This window comes from Diospyros lotus, chromosome 1 (genome assembly GCF_014633365.1).
Source record: "Diospyros lotus cultivar Yz01 chromosome 1, ASM1463336v1, whole genome shotgun sequence".
Lineage (NCBI taxonomy): Eukaryota > Viridiplantae > Streptophyta > Magnoliopsida > Ericales > Ebenaceae > Diospyros > Diospyros lotus.
In genome coordinates, this window is record NC_068338.1 from 37,708,853 (window position 1) to 37,715,243 (window position 6,391).

Below are 6,391 nucleotides of genomic sequence, written 5' to 3' on the forward strand. Positions count from 1 at the left end.
TCCGGCGGGAGACCCCTGTGTCATTTATGGCGAGGGAGAAGAGCTTAGTCTGAGTTGGCCTAACAAGTCGACCCTCCCACGGATATATATAGCGTCCTGCCATGGAACGGTTACGCACTTCTTGCTTGGAGGAGGAGATGCACATTCGCATTGAGTCTTCATTTTGCAGTAAGCCCTTGTATTGTCAGCGCACGGAAAGCGGAAGTTGCTAACAGGAAACTATTGAGAAAGAGAGAGGGAGGGAGTACATAAGCACAGGTTTCGCGTGTTGATTTGCGAGTTACGTGGGGAAATTGGGGGTTTGATGGCACAAAACGGGAAATCCATGGACATTGTTTGTGGATACATCAAACGGGAAATCCATGAAATCCATGAGGCTTTCTTGGCATGCCGAGCAGTGTCCGTCCGAAGTCACAACCACCAAATTCATGGAGAGCGTGCTGCGTGCACATGGGGGCCTACCTTCAAATTCAATGTTTTAATAATATTTTTATTTTTTAATTAAAGTTTGATTTTATTATTAGTGCACAAGTTTGTATAATTTATACATTTCGAAACTATGAGCACTTGTAATAATTTTGTAATTAAATGTAATTAATTTCTTATAAATGTACCGCTAATCTTTTTTACTCTATAAATCAGTGTGTGAGCTCGTAAATTGAAACTAGAGATATGGCTTAACATGTTCACATTTGGTAATTATAATTTAATTTTTATTTTAAGAAATATTAAATGAATATAAACTTTGATTTAATGATAATATTGTTTTTATTTTTCTATGATCTAATCTTAGGGCTATTCTCTTGATCGTTTTCAATCTTCAATTTTTCAAAATATTAAAAATTTTCTTTATTTTCATATTTTTAAAAACATATTTTTTTTAAAAAAAAAAACCAAAAACAACAAAATGTCATTTTGAATTTTTTTCGTAAAAATTAAAAATATGAAAAATGATCTTTAGAGCACCTCTCCAACTGGAGCAGGAATCTCACAACCTCTCCATGGCAGCAACCTTTCATTATGTAATATTGCAAATTTTATAAATAATTCAAGAGTAATTTTAACTTGGGTTATAGGTGAAATTATCAAAAGATTAAGGGTTTAAGTATAATTTCTTACAGTTATCAATACCGAATCGACTACAAGGAATGTCCCAGAGCATAAATGTCTAAAAAAAATGATATAGCATTGACAAGCAACCCGATATAAGATTTATGATATCAAAATATATTAGAACTGAGACGGTTTTCGGTATAACTAAAATACAACTATGATTTAGGTTGAAAAACTGAATGATTGTAAGAGACTTTCGAAAAGTCAACGGAACCCTGAGGGCTTCAATTTTTCATAACGATCAACTCTGAGCTGGTTTCGGGATGAATCAATAGCCCGATGAGAATGCTGGGGCGAAATCGTTCTTATCGAACAAGCTTGAAGTTATTAATTTTACATTTTAAGTATCGTAATGCAAATTAATTTAATGTTTGATAATGTAAGTGCAATTGGTAAATTCTTAAGTGAAATTAAGGAAATGTATGAAAGGCAAATGTGTAATCGGTGTGTGTGACTTGGGGGGCCAAGTCACTGAGTAACATTTAAAAATTTGATTTTTGTTCTCCCAATTGTAGAGCATCTAGTGAGAGAAGAAGCAAAAAGAAATGGTAAGATCGAGAGAAAAGGCTAAAAGCCCATCATGGCTGGCTGGAAAAAGCGGCCTGAAGCACGTCGAAAAATGGTTGGTGGTGGTGCAAGGCCGATCGACTATGGCAAATGTAAAGACGAGCAACAGCGGCTGACGGTGGCGCCAGCAAGCGCTCAGTGGCTCGCGTGAGGCGATCGACCAATGGATGGCCGACAATGGCCTGAAGCGGTGGCCAAAGTAGAGATGTTAAAAGGATCAAGCCGCCCAACCTAGCCCGGGATGGGTCGGGCTATGGCCCGACCCGTCACTGTTCAAACAGGCTAGGCCTAGGCCCTATAGAGGGTCGGGCCGAGCCGAGCCGAGCCAAAGAATTTGGGCCCATGACCCGGCCCGGCCCATTGGGACCTTATGTTATTCCCAATGTTCCTTATTTATTTGTTTAACTATGCTATTTTTTTATTAATTATTGATATTAAATGTTAAAAAAATTACATTTCGCAATATATATAAATAATAACCATCAATATACTTAAAATTTTTAAGCTAAATTTTTTATATATTTAAATTATAAATAAACATTCTCCTTTTTATATTTGCATTATTTTTCATATCAATTCACAAGAAAATTTACAAGGCATGTAGAATTTTGAAACATAAAATGATTAAACAATATTTAAAACATAAGATAGAAAATTGTTTAAAAAGAAAAAAAATAATTTTTATATATGCATTATTTTGATATTTATATATCAATTATTTTTTTAAAAAAATTATTTAAAAAAAAAAAGATCGGGCTCGATGGGTCTGGCTTACCAGGGCTTGTGGGCCAGGCCTACCGAGCCCGACCCGCTAGGCCCTGTGGGCTAAGGCCAACGAGCCCGCTAGGCCCATGGGCTGGCCCGGCTTGACCGGCCTATAAGGGGGTCGTGGGCCGGGCCGGGTCCTACCCACAACAAAAAGGGTCGGTCCAGGCCTAACCCTTTTAGTAAATGGGCTGGCCCGACCGGTTTAAAAAGCCTATGGACCAACACAGGTCAGGCCGACCCATTTGACATCTCTAGGCCAGAGGATGGGCGAAGGTGCTGAAGGCGTGAATAGGGGCGGCCATGGCGGTGCGTCGATAAGCAACTGTGGCAAGATACGGTTGGTGGAGTCGAAGCGAGCGAGGGGGCTAAGTCGTTTGGGGCTGGCGACTGCGGCATGAGGTGGTTGGAAGAAAAGGCTAGCGGTGATCGGCGGCGCTAGAGCAGCAACGTGGAGGGGCTTGGGCGAGGAAGAAGTTGAATACGGAGAAGGAAGAAAAAGGAAAAAAAAAAAAAAAGACAAATAGGAAAAAATGGAAAAAAAATCTAAAAAATTATATGAATTAATTTGGAGCTAGAGGAGCATGTTCGGAGCCAATAAATTGTCCGGGGATGCATTTTGAGGTTAGGACACGCATACCGAGGAAACCTAAGGGGTTAAGTCAATGTGAGTAAAATTTCCTAATTTTTTTTAAAAAATCAGGAAAGTTATTTTATAAATTGTTATAGAGAAATATTTGAGAAATATTTTGTTTGGATTTATTGAGGAAAAATATGAAGAAATAGAGGAAAGTTATGAGAAAATTAGGAAAAATATAATATTGATATTTTTGAATAAATATGATGGTCAGGATATGTTGAGGTTCCGAATTAAGTACGTTAGAAGTCTGGCACGAGAATCAAAATGTTATGAGATGCGTTTGAGGTGAGTGGTCTTACCCAAAAGCCTGTATTTAGTTTCAATGATTGTGACCCGTAAGTGGTTTAACCGAAAACCAGTTTTATGCAAATAATTATATCATATTGACATGATTTGTTATGTTATGCATCATGTAGAGTGCATTTACATGTATTGATGATGAGTTATGCATATGTACATAATGATATTATTAATCATGCATTGCATATGAGTACGGGCTGGCATTGTTGCACCCATTTACCTCGGTGTGGATATGAAGCCGTAGAAATGACGGATAGCATTAAGGTGCAGTTGGCTCAAACGAGAAAGCAGACTGGCACCGTCGCACCCATTTACCTCGGCATGGATAGGAAGCCATAGAAATGAGCGGCAACATTAAGGTGCGGTCAATTAAAACAAGAATGCAGACCGACACTGCTACACCCATTTACCTCGGCACGAATAGGAAGTCGTAGAAATGAGGGGTAGTATTAAGGTGCAGTCAGTTCACGAAAGGAAATGAGAACATTTTGCATATTGCATCCATGTACGAAAATATGTTTTGTACCCTTACTTAAATGATTTATCATCTGGGCTTTACCCCTGGAATATTCAAATTTTTCAGATGAAGATTGTAGTAGAAACGATGGTGAATGAGGCATGATGAATTGATTGTACATTATGTAGCCCGTATATTTAAGTTCTGTTACTTGAAACTCTGAACGTTTTAAAAGTTAATGATGTAAGAACTGATTTATGATTAATGTTAAAATGTTATATTCGATTTTAGCTTTCGCATTTGATATTTATGATAATTCTCTTTTGAGATAAATGTATACAAATTTTGGGATGGATATAAGAAATTATATGGTTTAATATTAGTTTGAAAGAAAAAATTTATTATTCCAAAATTGTCCTAAGTTATAACATGCCTGAAAAGTAGGGTGTTACACATTCCCTCTCAATAACACATTTGTAAATCACTGATTTTGTAAAATTTAACTGCTTAATCTTGGATCCGATCATATTTTCATTGTAAAAGTGGTTCCGATCTACATGGGGGTAAGTCTTTTAGTCTTATCATTAATTATTTTCAGCACGAATCCATAATATATATGTATATACACACAATTTGTGTCTACCCAAAGGTTTAAGTTTAGATCTATAGAGATTCAGTTGTTGGTTTTTGAGTATGTTGGTAAATGGAGATAAGGGTGTCGGTTGGTTATCTTTGATCACTGGAAACCACCTACCATGATGGGCGGTGGTGACAACCAATGTGTTTTTCAATTCTAGCTAAAAATTAAAAATCAGATATAAGAAGATCCATACATTAAATCTAGCTTATTTTTGTGTACTAACACTTTCTTGGCTTGGAGTTTTTAATTGTAGGCTCTAATCATGAGAATCTTCATGTGGTAGCAACGATAATGGCTAGGGGTGCAAATAAGCTGAGTTGTTCGAGCTTAACTTGGTGTTCGACTCGATAAAAATTCATTCATTAAGGTAAACGAGACAATATTGATCCTAACTTTGAAATTCGATTTGTAAACAAACTGAGCTTGAACTCAATAAAGTTTAGCTCATGAGTTGGTTCAAATAGAGATTAATGAGCTAGTTCGATTATAGGCTCGTGAGTTGTCTCGAATAAATGTTCGCAAGCTAACTCGTTTATTGGCTCGTAAACACCTTGTTAGTTGATATTAGTAAAAATTATTAATTTTTATATTTTTATATATAGGATAACATCATTGAGATTTTTCTACCACATGAAACAAAACAAGATATTTGATTTTTTGAAGCTTTTGATGTGTTGGTATTTTGTAAGTTGATATATAATTATGATTACTGATTAATATTATAATTTCAAATTGCAGGTTGATATTCGGAGTAGTTAATTTGAAGTTGAATTGAAAATATATTTGTTATGATGTAATTTTGATTATGTTTGTATTTTGAAAATAACTAAACAAGTAATTTGATTATCTTTTTCTATGATAAAGATATTATGCTTATTATAATTTGTAAAATTATTATTACTTAATTATCATGTCAATGCTATATTTGTTGATTATTAGGTTAGATTCTTTTAAATGTATTTGTTGATTATCATATTAATATTTATTTTTATTGCACATCAATTTATTATTATTTTTAAAAAAAACTTTAGTAAATTCTATCTCGAGCCTAAACTCAAGTTGGGGCTTACTCGAGCTTGGGCTTATGCTAATTGAGCTCGAGCTCGAGCCAAGCTTCTAGGCTCGACTCAAAATCAAACTCGAACTCAAGCTTGAGCTTGTGATAAAATTTGTTAAGCTAGATAAAGCTCGGCTCGGCTCATTTGCATCTCTAATTGTGGCTGGTTAAATGTTACCAATTATCCACTTAGTAGGCAAAGACAAATCCCTACTACATATTACAAAATACATAATTTTATTCTCCAGAAACAAGTTATGGATAGGTTGCTTGTTGAGTATTCATCAGAGAATATGGTATTAAAAGATATGTCGAAATCAAATCAAAATAAAAAAAGTCATACATTTTGGTTCTAATTAAACAGCTTAAATGGAACAAGTTAGGAAACAAATCGCTACATAAATGTGAAATGACTGTTTAATAAGTTGTACATGATTTTATGGATTTATTTTATTGTTTAATATTTGAACTGTTCTTATTTTTGTCATGACTATTTAAATTTATAATCGTAATCTATTTCTTATTGAACTGTTTGATCAAATTTTATTTATCATGAACAATCACATTTTCTCATTTTTATTGAGTTTATCTTTAATTTTTTTTATATTTTTTTTTTTGCCAAAGGTAATTTAGTTTTTTATTTGTATTTTATTTTTGTAAAGGAAAAAAAATATTACAAAATTCACTAACTTCAATATATATATATACTATTTAATAATATATTAGTACTAGTATTAAACTATTCCAATTTATTGAATAATCAAATTTATTGAATAAAATATTATAAAATAAATTTTCTCAAAATTTAAAAGTAAATGCGTTTTTTAGTTTTCTATTTTGAGAAAAAAAAAT